At 38.2% G+C, this 22,783-nt stretch overlaps 1 long non-coding RNA gene and 1 other non-coding gene across 2 annotated transcripts; one reads left to right on the plus strand and one right to left on the minus strand.

Moving 5' to 3' along the window:
- The first annotated feature begins 17,957 nt into the window (after nucleotides 1–17,957).
- LOC113600094 (uncharacterized) lies at nucleotides 17,958–18,362 on the plus strand. The gene is made up of 2 exons (XR_003421050.2): nucleotides 17,958–18,083; nucleotides 18,186–18,362. It is a non-coding gene; the product is annotated as an uncharacterized LOC113600094 (long non-coding RNA).
- Nucleotides 18,363–21,600: 3,238 nt separating this feature from the next.
- LOC113600434 (U6 spliceosomal RNA) lies at nucleotides 21,601–21,707 on the minus strand. The gene has a single exon (XR_003421428.1). It is a non-coding gene; the product is annotated as a U6 spliceosomal RNA (small nuclear RNA).
- Nucleotides 21,708–22,783: the final 1,076 nt, after the last annotated feature.

Raw genomic sequence — 22,783 nt, forward strand, 5'->3', positions numbered from 1 at the left:
CTGAATGACCTTCAGTTTCTCTTGAAATTACTGAATTTATTGCTTTCATTTCTACCAGCTAAACTTGAGGCCTTTCTTCTCTTCTTAACCAGTACCTTGGCTGGCCCATCTCACTCAACAAAGTATAGACAAAGCAGGTAGGTATTTCAGATAGAGAGAATGCAATATTAATGTGTTTTGAAGAATTGCAGTTTATTTGAACCTCCAGGACCACAGAGTGAAGCATGGGGGATGTCAGGAGATGTGATAGATCAGACAGACTAGAACTATATTGTGACAAAAGTGGAGTAGTATGCCAATAGGTTGAGGCTTTATTGTCACTGTGATGGAGAGCTCCTGAATAATTTTAAGGAAAGTCATCACATGGCTGTGGAGCTTGAGGAGAGACTAGAGGACAGATAAAGAGCTAGGCAGTTATTGAAATGGTGGACTTAGCAATTGATGAGAGCCCAAACTAAGGAAGTAGCAGTGACAATGGAAATAAAGGAAAAAGTAGAAGGACATGTTGAATTAGGTGTGGCTGGGGAGGAAAACGGTCAATTAGGATCAACATTGAAACTTGTGGAGTGGGCAGAAGTGGAGAGACTGTGCATGGCTGAGGTTAAGGTGCCAGCAGGAACTCCAGGTGGGGCTTCTCCAGTGAGTAGTAAGCCTGGAGCTCAAAGGACAGATGCAGATTAGAAATGTGCATGTGGACATCACCATTCTATAGGTGGTAGCTGTGACCTCAGGGTTCAACAAGACCATGCAAGGAAAGAACATAAAGGGAGAAGAGAGTCCCCAGGATCAAATTGTGGGAACCATGACGGAGAGAAAGAAACAGCCAATAAAAGACAAAGGGAAACAGAAACGACTGGGTAAGAGGAAAACCATTTACCACAAGGAGGCTAGTGTCGGGAAGGGTGCATCTTGTAAGACAGTTTCAAAAGAAAAAGTTTTGCCAACAATATCAAATGCCTCATAGACATCACATAAAATTATGTAGATGTTTGGGAAGTAAGTACTTTTTGTCTGACTTTTCTGTGTGTATGAATAACAAACCAAATAATTTTTCTTTCTGTAGAATAACCTAATGAACTTAATTTTTTTTTCAAATTCCCTATATAGCCTTTCTCTCTATCTGCAATCTCTGTTAACTACCTAATATGTATTTGTAATCAATATGTAAATACCACCCTTGTGCCACCTGCATCCAATTTATCACTATTTCACTATAAAATAATTATCTATTGGCCCCTCATGTCCCTGTCCTGTCACTGTGGATTCAGAGATAAATAGTCTCTGTCTCCAGGCTGACATAGTTTGTATTATTGTCATCCACTCTTGTCATCTTAAACGAAGGGGAAATGTGGGACCAAAGGGCAGTGCCCAGGGGCCATGCAGGTGAAGAGCAGCGAAAACAGTGAGAACCGACCTGTCTGGAGCAATTGCTTCCCTAGTCCTCCCCATCGATACTCAATGACCCAGTCTCCCCACCAATACTCCCCAGGCTCAATGACCCAGTCTAGGACTACTTCCATGGAAAACAGATTCATCCTGCCTCTCATGGGGAGAGAAATATAATTGTGACTTTCTGGTGCCTGGGCTATCCCCTCTGGGGCAGATCCCACTTCCCAGCACCTAGTCAGGAATGGACTTTGGCATTTCCCAGCATGTGAAGCAATACTTCCCAGAGAGTCAGAGCTCATAGGCTAAACTAACTAGATACCTACTTAGAATGAAAAATCACAAGTGATTACAGATTTCCTCAAAAGCATGTGCTACAACAACAGATAAAGAATGTAAAATATGTCTAAAACATACACTAAACAAATGGGTCACCGGGGGTGGCTCAGTCAGTTAAACATTCGACTTCAGCTCAGGTCATGATCTTGTGGTCTGTGAGTTCGAGCACTTCATCGGGTTCTGTGCCGCTTAGAGCCTGCTTCAGATTCTGTGTCTCCCTCTCTCTCTGCCTTTCCCCTGCTCACTTTCTCTCTCTCAAAAATAAATAAACATTTAAAAGATTTTTTAAAAATAAATAATAAAATTTTAAAAAGGAAGAAAAATATTAACAGTATAAAAGATAAAACAAGGGAAAAATTGTTATGGGAAATACAATAGATGAGATAAATAACATACTAGATGGGATAAAAATTAAGAGGATCCAGCTGAGGAAATTAGCATATTGGAAGATCATATTGAGTCATTCTCAACAAAGGAAGAAGGAGAGAAAAAAGCAAAAGAAAACATAAAAATAAAGCCAGATGGTATGAAAACGTGTAATTGTGGGGCGCTTGGCTGGCTCAGTTGGTGGAGCATGTGACTCTTGATCTCAGGGTTGTGAGTTTGAGCCTCATGTTGGGTGTAGAAATAACTTTTTAAAAATTTTTAAAAAATAAAAATCTTTTGGGTGCCTGGGTGGCTCAGTCAGTTAAGAGTCAGTGACTCTTGATTTTGGCTCAGGCCATGATCTCACAGTTCGTGAGTTTGAGCCCTGTGTTGGCACTGACAGCATGGAGCCTGCTTGGGATTCTCTCCCTCCCCCCTCTCCCTCCCCAACTTGCGTTCACTCACGCTGTCTTTCTCTCTCTGCCCTTCCCCCACTTGCTCTCTCTCTCTCTCTCTCTCTCTCTCAAAATAAATAAATGAATAGGGGCACCTGGGTGTCTCAGTTGGTTAAGCGTCCAACTTGGGCTCAGGTCATGATCTCATGACTGGTGGGTTCGAGCTCCACATCAGGCTCTGTGCTGACAGCTTAGAGCCTGGAGCTTGCTTTGGATTCTGTGTCTCCCTCTTTCTCTGTCCCTCCCCTGCTCGCACTCTGTCTTTGTCTCTTAACAATAAATAAACATTAAAAAAAAATTAATAAATAAATTAACCTCAAAAAAACTTTAGAAAAAATATAATTGCTAATATCTGGGTAAAAAAGAGAAAAATAGAAATAGGGAGGAACAAATATTTGAAGAAATAATGGAGACAAAATATTGAAAGTAGAGAAGGATGAGAGACCTAGAATCAAAAGTCTCATAAAGCCCCAAAAGAAGAAGAAAAAAACTTCACCTGGATCTCTTTGAAATTTTAAAAGGCAAAGGCAAAACATATTCTAAATCTTGCAGAAAGAGTAAATATGTATTTTTTTTAAAGTAAAAACATTAGGGATCTAGAATTTTTTAACAGCTGAAATATAGGGCTTGGTAAAAATATTCTCAGATACTTAAGGGTTTAGAATATTTGCAACACAAAGGCCCATCCTGAAAACCATTTTCGATAAAGTACAAATAAAAGCAAACAAGTCTAAAAAGTATGCAAGATACGTAAAGATCTTCAAATCCTTGGTAAAGTTTGTGTTTACCTTAAAATAACTGTATTAGTCTTCTCTTGCTACTGTAACAAATTAGCACAAATGTAGTGGCTTATAATAACACAAATTTATCACCTCATAGTTCTATCCATTAACAGTACAGCACAAGTCTCACTGGGATGAAATAAAGGTGTGAGCAAAGCTGTATTCCTTTCTGGAAGTTCCAGGGGAGAATCCATTTCCTTGTCTTTTCCAGCTTCTAGAAGGTGCTACTGCATTCCTTGGCTTGTAGACCATCTTCAAAGCCAGCAATCTTGCATCCCTCTAACCATCCTTCCAGACTGTCATATTTTCCTATGACTCTCAGACTCCTTCTTCCACTTTTAAGGACATTTATTAAGGACAGTTTGACAGTTTGTTAGACTGACAGATTGAGCCAACCTGGATAATCCAGGATAATTTCCCAAATAACAAGTTCCTTTAAATTTAATCACATTTGCAAAGTCCCCATTACCATGTAAGAGCAAAGCACATTCACAGGTTTATTAGTACGTGGACATCTTGGGAGGCCATTATTCTGCCCACCATAATATCCATATAGTAGAGAAAGCAGAATATCCATAAATACCCCAAATTGAATATTCTAGACATTAAAGGCATGCGACAGCATGCCAAAATGGCAAGCTATATAATGAGAGGACTAAAGAAGCACAGAAAAGGGAGTACACTTTGAAATAATAAAATATGATTATAGAAAGAGATCATTTTAATAATTAATAATTATAATAAATATAAGTAAACAGAACTTGGCAGTTAAAAGAGATTGTCATATTGTATAAAAGCAAAACTGAAATCTAGACACCTTGTCTAATCAAATCTAACATGCCATTGAATCTAAAATGTACATTTTATTATGTAAATCTAAGTAAAAAAAAAGAAACGCTATCAATTAAATTATGACAAAAGCTTTCTGATCTCTTAGATTTTATTTTATGTTAATTTAAAGAGCTCTTTTAGATTTATTTAGACATGTAATTTATCATACATAGCTAATATGTGCATATAAAAAGTAAAATAAAAGCAAAATAAATTGATTAAAGTGTTTCTAAAATTTCATCACAGTCACCCAAACCTCATGAATCACCTTTTCATTTGTCCATATCCATTACAATATCATGGTTTGTGGCTCAAGAGCATTGGTGAGTCAGCACTGCCTAAAATAATTCAAAAAAGAACTGAAAGCCACTGGTTCTGGGCTCTTAGGACAGCTTTACAATTATGCAGAGCTAAGTCTATTTTGTTTACTCTTATTTTGTGAATATTGCCAAACATGTTTGATTCACACTTTCTCCACTCCTTTTCCACAACCACACGGTTCTTAGGGGCTAAAAGAGAGTCCCACTGTGTTCTCTTGGGATTGGATTCTGAGTCACTGACATCCATTTTTCAAGTTTTGACACGGTACTTTTTTTTTTTTTTTTTTTAAAGTAACCTCTAGGCCCAGCGTTGGGCTTGAACTCAGGACCCCAAGATCACGAGTTGCATGCTCCACCAACTGAACCAGCCAGGCACCCCAATAAGGGTACTTTTGATTCTTGTGCATGTTCAGGCAATGACAACTATGGTACAAATACCACCTAGATGACAGAAATTGTTAACACTACATTGATTGATTATAAGGTGAATCCTGATTTCAAAGCCGTTTACATGCCAGATTTCATATACATCTTAAACTCCATAAAACAATGCATATGTCTTTTACAAGGACATAGGGCTTATGACTACAGAATGTTTTAAAGTAAAAGAATGAAAAAAGAAGCTAGAGACAAATAGTAACCAAATGCAGGCTGGTACTCTTACATAGACCTACATTGTCCAATATGGTAGCCACCAGCTACATGTGGTTACTGAGCACTTCAAATTTGGTTAGTCTGAATTGAGATGTGCCATAAGTGTTTTTTACACCCAGATTTCAAAGATTTGCCACAAAAAAAATAAAGAATGTATGATATCTCACTGATAATTATTTCTACTACGTTTCATTGGTAACTTTGAAAACATGTTTATTTGTTTTGAGAGAGAATGTGCGTACGTGTGCGTGAGCAGGGGAAGGGCAGAGAGAGAGGGAGAGAGAGAATCCCAAGCAGGCCCTGCTTTGTCAGCACAGAGCCCAATGTGGGGCTCAATCTCATGAACTGTGAGATTATGACCTGAGCCAAAATCAAGAGTTGGTTCTTTGAATGAGCCACCCAGGCGTCCCTAATTGTTTATATTTGCAATACATTGGGTTAAATAAATGTATTTTTGAAATTGATTTCACCTGTTTCTTTTTACCTTTTTATATATTTTATTTTTTTATCTTTGTTTTTTTTTTCTTTTTCTTTCTTTTCTTTTTACCTTTTCAACGCGGCCACTAGAAAATTTGAAAGTGCATGTATTTCTCACATAAAATTTCCATCAGAAAATTCTGATAATAGACTTTAGGAGAAAAGCATTGTTAGGAAATGGCATGGTTACTATATAATGATGAAAGTTTTAATTAACCAAGAAGATGTAGTACAACCAATTATTTAAGTATATAATAAAATATCCTCAAATAAAATGAAGCAAAATTTGATAGAATTACAGGTAGATATTGATAAATCCAGCTATTGTACCGAAGAAAGATTTCAACACATTTGTCTCAACTATTGATAGGTGTGGCTGTCAAAAATTCAACAGCGATTAAAAAGTCTGATAAAAACCGTAATTAATGAGCCTGAATTAATGAATGTATATATAAATCCACATCTAAGATTAGAGAATACCCAGTGTCCTCTAATTCACATGGAATATTTACAGAATTGATCCTGTACCAGGCCAATAAAGCAAACATCAATAAATCTCAAAGATCAAATATCATTTAAAAAGAAGTTTTCTGTTTTGTTAAAAAATTTACTTTGAGGGGCGCCTGGGTGGTTCAGTCGGTTGAGCATCCGACTTCAGCTCAGGTCATGATCTCATGGTTTGTGAGTTCGAGCCCTGTGTTGGACTCTGTGCTGACAGCTCAGAGCCTGGAGCCTGCTTCAGATTCTGCGTCCCTCCCCCCCACTTTCCACCCCAACCCTGCTTGTGCTCTGTCTCTCTCTATCTTTCAAAAATGAATAAACATCAAAAAAAATTTACTTTGAAAATGATAAATGAAAAGTCCTATATATTTAAAATTTTAAGAACATATTTAAGTCTTTTTTTTAACATTTATTCATTTTTGACAGAGAAATAGAGCATGAGTGGGGAAGGGGCAGAGAGAGGGAGACACAGAATCCGAAGCAGGCTCCAGGCTTTGAGCTATCAGCACAGAGACTGACTCGGGGGTCAAACTCATGGACTGCGAGGTTGTGACCTGAGCCGAAGTCGGATGCCCAACCGACTAAGCCACCCAGGTGCCCCAAGAACATAGTTTTAAATAACCCTGGGTTAAACAGAAATATCACACAGGAAATTTAAAAATAAAACCTAGAACACTATAGGACCTTCTGCTTTGAAACTTGGAGTAAAAGGCACTGAATTTATTCTCCCACCTCAAACACCAAAAGAATAATAAGACAAATGAAATACATGAAACACCAGTTTTGAAAACACCGGCCATCAGGCACATAGGACAGTGATCCATGAGAGACTGGAATCAAATGGGACGAATTGAATGATTGCTCCAGTTTGCTGCCTTGAGTTTCTAGTCTGTGGTGAGGAGAGGGGAGACACAGGTAGAGCCTGGTGGACTCCTCAAACTGAAGATGCAAAGCTGAGGGTCCAGGGAATCAAACTAACATTGACAGGACAGAATCCTAGGGTGGGGAGAGATGCACAGAGAAGCCTGGAAATCTGCAAAGGGTCCCCCTGAAGGATTCAGGAGGGTTTTGACAGCGCATGCATGTGTGGAAACCGTTAAGAGGGCAGGACAAGAACCACTGTGATGGCTAACTTCATGTGTTAACTTGACTGCATGAGTGTGTAGCCAGTATTGGATCAAACATTATTCTAAAAGCAAAAGTCAACTATTGGGACCTCATCAAAATAAAAAGCTTCTGCACAGCAAAGTAAACAATCAGCAAAACTAAAAGGCAACTGATGGAATGGGAGAAGATATTTGCAAATGACACATCAGACAAAAGGTTAGTATCCAAAATCTGTAAAGAACTCACCAAACTCCACACCCGAGAAACAAATAATCCAGTGAAGAAATGGGTGAAAGACATGAATAGACCCTTCTCCAAAGAAGACATCCAGATGGCCAACCGACACATGAAAAAATGCACAACATCACTCATCATCAGGGAAATACAGATCAAAACCAAAATGAGATATTACCTCATGCTTGTCAGAATGGCTAACATTAACAACTCAGGCAACAACAGATGCTGGCAAGAATTGTTGGTGGGAATGCACACTGGCGCAGCCACTCTGGAAAACAGTATGGAGGTTCCTCAAAAAACTAAAATTAGAACTACCATACGACCTGGTAATTGCACTACTAGGCATTTATCCAAGGGATACAGGTGTGTTGTTTCAAAGGGACACGTGCATCCCCATGTTTATAGCAGCACTATCGACAAAACCAAAGTATGGAAAGAGCCCAAATGTCCATCGATGGATGAACGGATAAAGAAGATGTGGTATATACAATGGAGTATCACTCGGCAATCAAAAAGAATGAAATCTTGCCATTTGCAACTACGTGGATGGAACTGCAGGGTATTATGCTAAGCAAAATTAGTCAGTCAGAGAAAAACAAATATCATATGACTTCATATGAGGACTTTAAGACACAGAACAGATGAGCACAAGTGAAGGGAAGCAAAAAGAACATAAAAACAGGGAGGGGGACAAAACATAAGAGACTCTTAAATATGGAGAACAAACAGAGGGTTACTGGAAGGGTTGTGGGAGGGGGGAATGGGCTAAATGGGTAAGGGGCATTAAGGAATCTACCCCTGAAATCATTATTGCACTATATGGTAACTAACTTGGATGTAAATTAAAAAAAAAATTAAATTAAAAACAACAACAACATTGTTCTGGGTGTGTCTGTGAGGGTGTTTCTGGGTGAGATTAACATTTGAATCAGTAGACTAAATAAAACAGATTGTCTTCTCCAATGTGATTGGACACCACATAATCAGTTGAAGGCCTGAATGGAACAAAAGTCAGACCCTCCCCCAAGGGAAAATTACTATTGTCTGACTTCCTTCAAGCTATTGGTCTTCTGGCTTTGGACTCAAACTGAAACACTGGCTCTCCTTGGGTCTTGAGCTTGCCAGCTTTCAGACTAGAATTTACACCATTGGATCTCCTGGGCCTCCAGCTTGCTGACTACAGCTCTTGAGGCTCCTCAGTGTCCATAATCACGTGAGCCAATTCCTTACATTAATAGTATAGTTATGTAGTATAATGATATAGTTAAATAATATAGTTATAATTCCTGACAATAATAATATATATAATAGTACATATACACATTTTATTGGTTCTAGTATCATTACATTATTACTCTATATTATATAATTGTATTATTATTGGGTCCAATAACACATACATACAGTCTATTGGTTCTGTCTCTCTGGAGAACTCTAACACAACCACCCAAAAGGATTAGAGTTAAAGGTGCTCACCCAGGCCCTGCCAGACTAGAAAACCTCATAATTTCTGGGACAACAGGAAGAATACTCAGAGGGACCTTGCCACAGCAGTAGGGAATAATTAGCCCTAGACTAAGCACTTCTCTGGTCCTGCCTAACAAACCATAAAAGCGGTCCTAGAGAGGATTAAATCATTTCCAAGGAACTTACCTGCAACCTAGAACAAAGCTTAGAAATAGTTATAGGAATACAAAAATATCTAGGCCCTAGCAGTGTAAAATTTGTAATGTCTGACATAGTAAAAAATTACCAAGCAGGCAAAGAAACAGGAAAATACAACCAATATTGAAGAAAAAAATGAACTGAAAACAAAGTAGGACAGACACAGATATTAGAATTAGCAGACAATGACATTTAAATTGTTATTTTTAATGTATTCCATATATTCAAAAAGTTAAAACACTATAATCAAAGTTTATAGGATATAGAAATAATATTATGAGAGATGATTTTTTGTTTTGTTTTGTTTTGTTTTAAATTCCAGTATAATTAACATACAGTGTTATATTAGTTTCAGGTATACAATATGAGGGACATTTTAAGAGTCTCATGCTCTACCGACTGAGCTAGCCAGGCACCTATGAGGGACATTTTAGATATTAATTTTTGGATTGGAAAGATCAGGTGTGGGGGCCTGGGTGGCTCAGTAGGCTGGATGTCTGACCCTTGATTTTGACTCAGGTCATGATCTCACAGTTGTGAGACTGAGCCCAGTGTGGGGCCTGCTTAAGATTCTCTCCTTCTTCCTCTGCCCCTCCCCTGCTGTGTGCTCTCACTCAATCTCTAAAAAACAAACAGACGAAAAAAGGTCAGGTGCTAAAACTTAATGAGTTAGCAAGAAAAAAATAATATAAGAGCAGAAATAAAAAAATAAAGCAAAAATTAATAAAGAATGTTAGAGCCAGGGCCACCTGGCTGGCTCAGTCTTTAGAGCATGTGATTCTTGAGTTCGAGTCCTACATTGGGTATAAAGATTACTTAAAAAAATAGAATGCCAAACATCAGTTCTTCACAAACAAATAAAATAGGTGGGAATGCAAACTGGTGCAGCCACTCTGGAAAACGGTGTGGAGGTTCTTCAAAAAGTTGAAAACAGAACTACCTTATGACCCAGCAAAAGCACTACTAGGAATTTATCCAAAGAATACAGGAGTGCTGGTGCATAGGGGCACTTGTATCCCAATGTTTATAGCAGCACTTTCAACAAAAGCCAAAGTATGGAAAGACCCTAAATATCCATCAACTGACGAGTGGATAAAGAAGATGTGGTTTTTATATATACAGTGGAATACTACTTGGCAATGAGAAAGAATGAAATCCTGCCATTTGCAACAATGTGGATAGAACTGGAAGGTATTATGCTGAGTGAAATAAATCAGTCAGAGAAAGGCAGATATCACATATTTTCACTCATATGTGGAACTTGAGAAATTTAACAGAAGACCATGGGGGAAGGGAAGTTTCAAACAGAGAGGGAGGCAAACCATAAGAGACTCTTAAATACAGAGAACAAACTGAGGGTTTGGCTGGGGGGTGGGAGGTCATGATTGGCGGGGGGGGGAGGGCTGCTCAGGTCATGATGGCTCAGTTTCTCTGTCTGAGCCCTGAGTTGGGCTCTGTGCTCACAGCTCAGAGCCTGGATCCTGCTTCTGATTCTATGTCTCCCTCTCTTTCTGTCCCTTCCCCTCTCACACTCTCTCTGTCTCTTTCAAAAATAAATTAACATTTAAAGAAAGTATATAGTACATGGAATATTGGAACAAGGTAAATGACACCATGAAAAACCAATCACATGTACCATGTGGACACTGTCTCAGGACAACTGGCTTACAATAGTATTACCAAAAACAAAATAAAACAAAAAGCAGTGTTAAAATAGACTAAAGAGACATAAATACAATTCCTATGTCTTGACTGTATTTCAGGGTTTTTGTTTTAAATCTTGAAAAGACATTTTGGGGAAAATTACAGATATTTGAAAGTATATAGGATATTAGAAAGTATTATGGAATTAGTGTTACTTTCTTTAGATGTTTTGGTTATGAAGGAAAAGGTCATTCTTAGATGCATGGTGAAGCATTTGGGGTAAAGTCATGGTGTCTATAATTTACTAGAGAATGAATAATTCAGGAAGGGGGGGAGGAATGAAGAGAGAGAAAAGATAAGCGAATTTGGCCAAATGAAAACAATTGGTGAATCTAGGCGAAGGGTTCATGGGTTTTGTTATTACTACTCTCAACTTCTTTTGTAGGTTTAAAATTTTTATTATTTATTTATTTTTATTTGAGAGAGAGAGCACGAGCAGAGAGGTGGGGCAGAGGCAGAAACAGAGAGAATACCAAGCAGGCTCCACGCTTAGCACAGAGCCCTACTTGGGGCTCCATCCAACAACCCTGGGATCATGACCTGAGCTGAAATCATGAGTCAGATGCTCAGCTGTGAGAGCCACCCAGGCGCCCCTGTAGGTTTAAAATTTTTAAATAAGAAGTTGGGGGGAAGCACACATACACATTCTCTTTAACACCACATAGAGAAGATAAAACCAAATAAAAATGCAAGCAAAGGAATGATGATTAAGGATAGTAGTTACCGCGGCGCCTGGGTGGCTCAGTCAGTTAAGCGTCCGACTTTGGCTCAGGTCATGATCTCGCGGTGTGTGAGCTCGAGCCCCGCGTCAGGCTCTGCAGTGACAGCTCAGAGCCTAGAGCCTGCTTTGGATTCTGTCTCCCTCTCTCTCTGTCCCTTCCCTGCTCACCCTCTGTCTCTCTGTCTCAAAAATAAATAAACACTAAAAAAAAAAAAAAAAAAAAAAAAAAAAAAGGATAGAGTTACCAGGGCTTTCAGTACTGGTAGAAGAAAAAAAAAAAGAGTGTAAAGAGGATCACATCCATATAAAGTATTGTTAAGGTCCCAGTTTTAAAGTTCGGTTTAAAGTTATGGTTTTCATGGATGCTTATTACGTTATTACGGTATAAATTAACAATTCTATGAATAAAGGTACTCATAAATGCACCAAGGGTGAGACTGTAATGAACCAAGGATTACATTATTCCACTTCTGTGTTCATAATCTACCATCAGCCTGCTCCCCTGGAAACACTGAAAATAGCCATTTATCTCGAGTAGAAAATTCTAGTGATGAGAGAAAAGCCAGACCTACAACTATTCAAGAGTGAGCTCTGAAGTTTTCATCCCTTTCATCTGAAGCTAATAATTGTGGTGTTCCAATAATAATGAACAACTATTTTGAATACTCTACCATTAGTGAATGATTCAAACTTGTTTAATCACATTCTTATTTAAAGAAAATGGTACACTTCTTCCGTTCTTTAAGAAGACACTAGTGGGGATGAAATTGTCATGAAGATACACAGTATAAGAAGACTATATAATTTATTTTTAACAAAATTAGTGTTAACATTTCCAACTATCTGTCATGTTAGAGTATCTATTTATTTTATTGCATCTAAGTGGAAGATTGCATGGGGGTAGAGAAGCTAGGCTTTGGAGTCAGAAAATCCTGGGTTCAAGGCTCCATTCCACTTCTTATTAGCTGTCTGACACTGGGCAGATTATTAAACTCCTCTAGATCTGTTTCCTCATCTGAACAATAGCATTGTTTCATCTTTAAAGACAGTCCACTTAAAGTTCTCAGCACAGCTCATGGCATGTCTGAATGTTATAAAAAGTAGCTGTTATTACCATACTGAAACACTGAAATTGATTTACTTTCTCTATTTATCTATACACACATCTATTAATTTATACATATATGTATTTCCTACATGCTGACAAAGTTACACTGTTTATTATCAGGAACTTAACAAGACAAATAAGTATGTGAAGCTCTGAAAATCGGGGAAATGTAAACACATTGCTTTAACACTGTTCATTTCTCATTAGATGATTTCTAAGGCTCCATCAACTGTAACATTGTGTAATTTATAAATTCTGATTATTGCCTTTCCAAGTGTTTAGAAGCCATTAAAATGAAGATGAGTTTATTTCTAGTTTTGGAGTTTATGTTTTTAAAGATGGAAGAGGATGTTCAGCTTAGACATTTTCATGACTGAACATGTCTATCTGACTTTGGAATATGGACAAATTCCATTTAAAATTTGTTTGCTCTGCTAGCCTCTTTGCTTTCCTTTTCTGAAGCTGTTGAGGGAGGTATTCATGAATCTTTTACAATACTATAATTGACTCCAGAGATATTTTGCTTGTAAATATGTTAGCAGGTGTATTCTAGAAATCTCACTTTAGTTCCCTCCTTTCTCCCTCTCTCCCTTCCTTCCTTTTTTTTTTTTTTAAGGTAATTGAAGAGAGTTATTCTGATTAAAGGTTTAATATATAGTGATCTTTACACTGTGAAGCTTGGAAAAGTATTAGTTAGATGGTAATACCTTGAAATTATAAGTAAAATATTAGTGGCAGCATATTCTCCCTTTTGGTGTGTGGTGATTGTAAAAACAACATAAAACTAGTTGAATGGAAATGCTTTTAAATGACCACACATCCCATTACACTAAGAGAACAATCTGTTTCTATTTCCTTCTAGTATAAGTTCACGCTCTTATAAATTTGCAATCACAGTGCATGTGTCTGAGTATGTGGTATTTGATTAAGGGAAATACCGTAATTTACCTATTTAACCATTTTCCTATTAGACTCCTAGGTTGGCTCTAAATTTCTGTTATTATAGAAAATGTTATTACAACATAATAAGTTTTTTCAAGTATATGACTTATTCATATAGAATTATTTCCTTATGATAAAATAACGTTAGAGGAATATTAAGTTTAAAAAAACTGGGGGGCACCTGGGTGGCTCACTGGGTTAAGCGGCTGACTTCGTCTGAGGTCACGATCTTATAGTTTGCGAGTTTGAGCCCAGCATCCAGCTCTGCTTTCAAGCTCTCTGTTGTCAGCACAGATCCTGCTTCAGATCCTTGGTCCCCTCTCTCTCTGCTCCTCCCCCATCCATCCATGTGTGTGCTCTCTGTTTCAAAAATAAATAAACATTTAAAAAAATAAAGAATAAGAAAAAAATGGTATGGGCATTATGGCTTTTCCTTACTGTATTACTTCCCAAAAGGAAGTGTGTGTGTGTGTGTGTGTGTGTGTGTGTGTGTGTGTGTGTGCATAAAATATAGGATTTTATCTGAAAAATATTTTAGGATTTTATCTGAAAATGAGTATACCAAAAATATGCTTCTTTTCAGCTTAAATTATCTAACCAAGAGTACATATCCAGATTAACTTTACCAATCATACTTTTATGTCTTTGTTACCATTGTCATCTTTTTCTTAAACCACAATCAACTTGGATGCAATGTTCAGGATTCAATTTAAAAGAAGAGTTTCCAGGGTGCCTGGGTGGCTCAGTAGGTTGAGTGTCTGACTTCAACTCAGATCATGATCTCACGGTTCATGGGTTTGAGCCCCAAGTTGGGCTCTGTGCTGACAGCTCAGAGCCTGGAGTCTGCTTCAGATTCTGTCTCCCTCTCTTTCTGCCCCTCCCCAGCTCTCTCTCTCAAAAATAAAGAAACATTAAAAAAAATTAAAAATAAATAAAACAAGAGTTTCCAATCAAGGCCATAATGAGATATTGGTTACTGTAAAAAGTCTAAGTGCCAACTCGTTTTTTGGTCTGGCCAGGTAGCTTTATTTTTGCCTTCTAAAAATGGATACATTGAATTTATTAACTTGTCTAGAACTACAACCCACTAAATGTACTTGTCATATTTTTCTCAGTCATGGGCTAACTGAATTAAGCTGAAACCATAACAAAATATAGGCCAGAAGAAAAATACTTGGTTTATAGCAGGTAAGAATGATAACAACTTCATCTATTTTACCAATTTGTCTCTACTACCCTCTAGTGGAATCATAGTCATAATGTCTTTACAGCATTGCCTCCAGATGACCAATTCACCACGTATATAGAGATTTATAAAGTTCAGCTTTATAGAGTTGGTCCCAGCATTAGATATAGTCAACTTCTGGAGGTAATTACCTTTCAGCTGGCATTCTTGCACTGCTGTCTTGCCACACTAGTCCTTTCTGCTCAGTACTGCCAGATTAATCTGTTTCAATTGCAAATGGGATCCTATCACTCCCCTGCTCAGTTAAACCAAAAAACCTTTAGTCCTTCCCTCTAGACTGTTTGAAGTACTGCAGGTAAACTTCCCCACAGTGACTTCTAAAACTCTTCACAATAGGGATCCAACTCTCCTTTCCCCTCTTCTATCCCTTTACCTGCTATCCCTCCAGCCAAATCCCACTGCTGGGTGTTCTCCAAATCGGCTCCCTATTTTTCCTCTTTCTGCCTAGAACGTTTCCCACCGTCATTCCCACTAACTCCCTTCTTTCATTTCCCTTTGCCAAAGTTGGGCCTGTACTTCAAGAACTGGTTCAAATGCACCCTTAGCTCAGCTTTACCAAGCTCCCTCTGTCAATCCCTTGCATGCCAGATACCTCTTTGACACTGTGCAGTCCGTTGCATATGCCCAGGCTGCTCTCCTTCAATTCCCATTTAAACATCAGTTTCCCTTCCCAACCCAATGTAAAGGTCACAGCATTAATGAAGCCTTATCTGCCATCTCCAGAGTTTCCCTCCCACCTCTCTTGTGACCCCAAGCAATGTATTCAAGTCTCTGTCCCACTACTCATCACCAGAGCAATTCTTGTGAGAGATAGTGATCAATATGATTAGGGAAAATCACACAGGTGAAGTGCTTTACTGTAGGTTAGGCCTGGATCTCAGGAGATGTTGCATGGATTACCCCCATTTTAACACAACCAGGTACTATTATCATCTGCACTTGAGTAAATGAGGTACAAAGAAATAAAGTGCCTTGCCCGAAGCCACAGACAGATTAAGGGGGAGAACCAGGATTTAAAACGCTTAGAGGCCATGAAGTCTCCTCCCTAAACTTTTACCTACAGTGATGGTGTAGTCATTCCTGGTGGGCTTTTTGTTGGGACGTGCGGCTTCATTGGTTCCGCTCCCACTTCTCATTTCGAATCCGTGGTTTGGAACTGGCTATGGAAAGAATCAAATAAGATCCCTGGAGTAGGAAGAAGCTTTCCTTTTGTCTTGTTGAATAAAATGGTCTACTTTTCTCTTTGAAATTTTTTTGTTTTCTTTTTCCATGTTTCCCCATCTGCATTCTGAAACTGTGAAGGGCAGGCTTGGGTCCGATTCTTATTTGTCTGCCCATTATTTGAGCCAGCACTTAGGATAAAATAAGGGCTCCATAAAGTTATCAAATGTGGGAAGAACAGATATCTTTCCCTTTTTGTCTTATCTGGATGTGACATCACTTTACTTGCATTCCCTTAGTACTTGGTTCAAAGTATCTGCTGAAGGAAGATATTTAACTAGGTAGCCTAAAGGAAGGATAGTCATTTGGTGTATTTTTCTTATCTCGGCCCCTCCTCTCAAGCTCAAGGAAGACAGTCTAATTCATCATTGTGTCTTTAGTAGCCCCCAAACCATGTCAGGTGAACAGAAAACACTCAGGTATTTGGTGAGTGGAACCGAAAGAGCTTAATTTCCTGTGGTACCTGAAAGTGACTGTCTCGTTTTTGAAGAAAGAGTAAATTACGTTTCATCTGTATTATTTTACTATTAGCAGTGTGTTACTGTAGCTCTGCTCTTTGGAATTTGTCAATTACAGGAAACATTTAAAATGAAGCAGAGTATTTTATAATGTGAAACCCCAGCTTTCACATTATACACCTGTATAATTTTGGATGACAGTGTATTGAATTAAAATAGAACTTCAGGGGCGCCTGGGTGGCTCAGTCGGTTGAGCGTCCGACTTCGGCTCAGGTCGTGATCTCGGGGTCCGTGAGTTCGAGCCCCGCGTCCGGCTCTGTGCTGACAGCTCAGAACCTGGAGCCTGCTTCTGATTCTGTGTCTCCCTCTCTCTCTGACCCTCCCCCCATTCATGCTCTGACTCTCTCTGTCTCAAAAATAAATAAACGTTAAAAAAAAATTTTTTTTAATAGAACTTCATCTGTTTAACACCATTAAAAAATAAACTTTTGTATTAATTCTTTAACTTACTGATTAGAGATCGAGTCATAATCCATTGCCCTGTTTCATGGGGATAATTTTAAAAGATAAAGATTTAAAGAAGTACTGTAAGTACTGTAAGCTTTTACCTCTGGCAGAAGGGACTATCTTAAGCATAAGCAGTATTGTGATACAATTTAAAGAATCCATTAAAAAAATATATTAAAAACACCTCAGAGATTCAAGTAAAACAACTGCTCTGATCATTTCAACAGCCCTGATCACTTCTCCGGGCTCCAATTATGTTTAAAATTGTTTGCAGCTTAACAGTTAGATGCACCATGTATTTAACGAAGCTTAAGTGTTCGGATCCTGCCTTAGCACGGGCCCTTCCCAGAGCTCTGAGAGGGGTGTTCACATAATCATACGTTTTTGAAAAATGTATGGAATAAGGTAGTTTAGCCACAGTTCTGTAAAGCTATTGTTTCTTTCCAGTTCAACTCCCACCAGTTGCATTTCTCCCCACCTGCCAGCAGCACTGACGGGACCATGAACATAATGGGGATTCAGCCCAGGGGAAGCTGAGTGGAGGATACATTTAGCTGAGGCTTAGGGGCATGTAGTTATCTCCAGCACTTCCAAGTCATTGCCAGCGATCCTAACATAGCAACAGCTTCTGGAAATACTCCTTCTACCCTTTCTGTGGACTCTGTCGGCATCTGGAGATAAAGATATAGGGTCAGAGATCTTGTCAGAATGGTAAGTAAGTGGGCAGCAGGTCATAGAGGAGAAGCTAACTTGTGGGAAATTCTTCCAATCTGGAGATTTGTAAAATTACATCATTATGTCATCCAAATGGAACTTCCCTTGTGTCAGGAATACACTCATTAACACAGCATAAACAATCATAAATGCATCAGACAAGTTTTTGGAATCTGGAATTCTTTAGAATCATGCAAATTAGAATTTAGCATAATACTTGTGTTTGTAGGGCATAAGCTTAGAGAAATCATACGAACAGCTCAGATGTGAAAGAAACTTGATAAGTGTTTTCTCAAATTTGATAGAAAGTCTAAAAATCTACATGATGTTATCAATAATGAGGTAAGAAGTCATAAAAACCATTTTGAAATAATTAATTATAAAAAGCCAGTTTGGATTAACCATGTTAAAGGAGAGACTGAGTTATCTTCTTTCTGTTCATAGTAAATATTACAAAATTGCGATTCGTATAAAGAGACAAAGATAAAGAATTTGCCAGCTGAAAGGATGAATAAACGCTGAAAGTATGGATTCCAAAAATTGTTGCCCCTCAGAAATGTAAGGACAAAAAGCATTATAAGGATGTGTCAGGCAATCAATAAAAATATAATTTTCTATGAATTTTGTGACTTTATGGTACTTTTCAACTTTAAAAATTTTATAATTTTACTGTTTCTTATTCTCATAATATTCCCTATCACACTTAATCTAGCATTCTTTTCCTTTAAAAGTTGCCCCAAATGATATTACTTCAGCCTCATGGAATTTGCATCTGCCTTTGGATATCTGAGGCCACATGGATGTCATATTGGTATCTCATAATCAACATGCCCAAATGGGCACTTACCCCAACCGTAAGTGCCCCTTAGCCTCTCTCCAGAATGGTAGTGGCATCAGCTCAGCTCGTTGTCAAAGCATATACCCTGGTCATCACTGATGATCTTCTCTCCCTTGGTCAACACACCCAGTTCATCTCTCAGGTCTTACTGTCCTAGCTCCTTACAGTATCTCATCATTATTTCCACCTCTTCAAACGACCACTCCCCTGGTTTCAGCACCTGTTCAGATAGATGTGGAGCCTCCACTGGTCTGGTTCTGATGCTACCTTATTGTCCCTCCTCAGATCTCCTCTTCAGTGACTTTTCCTTCCTAATCCCACGTTCCTCATCCTGACTATGTCACTCCCTACTCACATTTTGTTTTTTTCAATTCCATCCTCCATCCTTTAGCAGGACCCTGAAAGACCCTTCTAGGTGTGGATATTGCCTAACTCCATAGCATCATTTTTCTGACTTATTCTCCAACCCCCTAAACTCCATTTATGTTCCAGCAATACTGAATTAATTTCAGTCCATCAAACATGTCTTTTTTTTTTTTTTTTCTTTTCAATGGACCAGAAATTTCTCCTCATGCATGTGTCTGCTTGGGAAATTCTTCATTCTTCAAGACTCAGTTTAGAACCCACCTCTGTGGTGAAGCCTTGCCTGACCCCTCTGCCCTCCACCATACTCACAACTATTCCTAGTAACCACCATGCTCTGCACAGAGCAGCCTTTACCTATCACACCTTAAGGATTTGCTCCCCACCTGTATGGGAAGACATGCATCTATTCATCTGTTACCTTTGATCCTTAATCATTGGTGAACACATTTCTATTCCTGACCCCATGCTCATTTCCTGAATTTCCAATGAAAGATTGAGATAGGTTGACACACGTGGGTTTACAGTATGGATGCCAACATCTTAACCATAATTCCTCTTTCTGTCTCTTTGTTAGAGGTATGAGGGTTGGAGCATGAAGATTATAAAAGACAAATTCTTATTATGGAGTTGTTTGAACATTTTACAAAAACCACGTTACTTTTATAATTAAAAAAAAAATGCCTAACTCAGGAACAGCCATGATAGTTCCATGTTTTCAGCTGTGATTAAAGGATCTTGAAACTGTATGTCTTACTTTTTCCACCACTCTACTTTCTGAATTATGTTAAGAGAGATCAGTCTTCTCCTTTTGGGTATGTTTTCCAGCAACTTCTGTGAATTTTATCCAGTAGCAAAAAGAGGGCTCGGCCTCTTTCATTCATCCATCCATTCATCCATTTATCTACCCATACATCCATTCATTTATTTTTGGACTAGGTAATACACTCACATGGTTCAAACTTCCAAAGACACAAAAGTCTCCCTTCCCACCTCTGTGCCCCAGGCACTCCTTCTCCTCCAGGCACAGTGTTTCTTGCATCTCCCTTCAGGGTATTTTATGTATTTACAAGCAAATGTTCTTCACCTTTTCATCTGAAAAAATACTTTAGTCAGCTTGGGCTGTCACAACCAAATACCATAAACTGGATAACTTACACAAAGAAGTGTATTTCCTCACAGTTCTGGAGACTGGAAGTCTGAGATCAGGGTTGCCCGCATGGTGGGTTCTGATGAGGCTTCTGAGCTTGTAGATGGCATCTTCTTGCTGTGTCCATGCAAGGGAGAGACAGAGTGACCCAGCTCTCTGTTTTCTCTTCTTAAAAGAGCACTAATCCCATAGTGAGGGTTTCACCCTCAAGATCTCATTTAAACCTAATTATTTCCCAAAGGCCCCATCTCTAAATACTATCACATTAAGGGGTAGGGTTTCAATATATGAATTTGGGGCAGAGGGAGAGGTATTTCACTCCACAGCAATGTTTATTTCTAAAAATAAAACAAAACAAACATATGCATTGCCAACAGATCTTTTTTTTTTCCTAAATGGAGTTTACCAAAATATAAATATGAAATTTTTAGGAGCACATGCCTTTTCATCCTATCCTCTTCTGTTCTTTTTTCATAGCATGTCAAGAATGGTTCTGAAATGGTTCTGTACCTCTCCTGTGCAGCCCCTTACAACAGTATTCAGGGCTCTTCAAGATTCTGACTCCAAACTCCCTTCTTTGCTTAACACCTGAGGACCCCCTGCACCCTACAATGGCGGCACCCTGAATTATCTGAGCTGACTTTCAGTGCTTTCCTCATGGAATTTCCTCTGCTTGGAAGCCCCACCCCCACAATTCTTTCTCCAATGTTTATTCAAATATCCCTTCCTCTGTTCGAATTCATAATCTCCCCCTCTATGTTCTCATTTCACTTTATAGCATAAATTACAGCATAAGTGCTAGAACACAATTCTAAGTAATCATGTGTTCTCCCACCCCCACCACCTACAGCAGGAATTGTATCTGATTAATTTTGTGTCTGGAAAGTACTTTAGAGACACTGAATACAATTTGGCCCAAATAATTAATAAACAGTATTTGCTGAGATGATAGCATGAATTTATAATACCCCCTGAAAATTTAAAAACAAAGATAATTGAGTTAAATTGAAAAATCTAGCATCACAGCTGTGGAAGCTTGTGGTCTTCTTTATGCTGAATGTAAAACGGATATAATGAATTACCAGCTGTTTTTAGATGCTATAAAATGAATGCTTTGCTGAGGCTTCCCAGAAACATATATATGTATATGTATATATATACTCTCATTAAAATCAGTACCCTGAACTGGCAGAGAACAGTCTTCTTCTCTAAAGCTTTCTCTGGGGTAGTCAGTCTTCATTTAGAATGTGAGTTTGGGATTTTAAAAGTAAGTTTTAAAAGTTCTTAGGTTCAGGCAGAGATTTCACAACCCTCTACCTCCACTGTGAATCCCAAATGCTCTGCCACCTAGGAGCATAACATTGTCAAGGCCGTGCATTAGTACCACAAATAGTGCCAGATGACACAAACTGCTCACTGTGTAAAAAGGTACTAAACACTTAAATTAAATGCATGTGATATACTACCTCTATTCTTTACCCTAATGTGGTGCTGTTGCTGCTGCTGCTTTTTTTTTTTTTTTTTTAAATATGGAACATGTCATCTTTGCCCAGGGGCCATGCTAATATTCTCTGTGTCATTCCAATTTTAGTAAATGTGCTATCTATAAGAGCATCTAATTGGGGTCTTATTTTTTTTAAGTTTATTTATTTGTTTTTGAGAGAGAGCATGAGCATGCAGGGCAGAGAGGGAGAGAGAGACAGAGAATCTCAAGCAGGCTTCTTGCTGCCAGTGTAGAGCCTGACCTGATGGTTGAACTCACATACCCTAAGATCATGACCTGAGTTGAAATCAAGAGTCTAACGTTCAACCAACTGAGCCACCCAGGCACCCCATAATCTGAGTCTTCTAATACATATTTGTAGATTTCACGGTAGTCACTCTTTCTTCTACATCCCATTAAGGGTAGGCCAAAGAGAAATTCTTACTAAGGGACTCTTATTATTCCTAGTTCTATTTTACTCATATTTTCTTAAAGACTTAAAGATAGTTCAAGTGCAGAAATTTCTCTTAAGAATATGGTGGAGGGCAATGAAAGAGAAAGTTTTGGATACTGGATTATTTAAAGTATAATTTAGATCTTTTTTTTTTCCTTTCATGGAATTGTGAATTTTTGTGTTTTAAAAAATCAACTAAAATTCTGATGTGAAAATATTTTAAAATTAAAAATGTAAAATTTTGTTTTTAACTTAAAACTTTTTAATTTTAAATTTTAATTTTTTTAAAGTTTTATCTATTTATTTTGAGAGAGACAGGGAGCAAGAGGGGGAGGGGCAGAGAGAGAGGAGAACAGAGGATCCAAAATCGGGCTTTGTGCTGACCGCAGAGAGCCCATGCAGGGCTCGAACTCACCAAGCCTAAGTCAGACCCTTAACTGACTGAGCCACCCAGGAGCCCCTGTTTTTAATTTTTAAATAAATGCAATCTTTAATAAAACACTAAACATTTTAGAAAGTGAATATATCTGTATATATATCTGTGTGTGTGTATATGCATATATACATATATGCACACATACATATGTATACGTATATCTATATATCCATATATGTATATGTATGCATGCATGTGTGAAATGTGCTCCTTCTTTGGCCTAGCTGGAAAATCACCGACTTAGAAAAACATAAATATACGCTAGCTTTAAGTATGAGAAGTGAAAGTAATGGAATCTAAATGTATATGTAGTATCAC

The sequence above is a fragment of the Acinonyx jubatus genome, chromosome D2 (genome assembly GCF_027475565.1).
Source record: "Acinonyx jubatus isolate Ajub_Pintada_27869175 chromosome D2, VMU_Ajub_asm_v1.0, whole genome shotgun sequence".
NCBI classification, from domain to species: Eukaryota; Metazoa; Chordata; class Mammalia; order Carnivora; family Felidae; genus Acinonyx; species Acinonyx jubatus.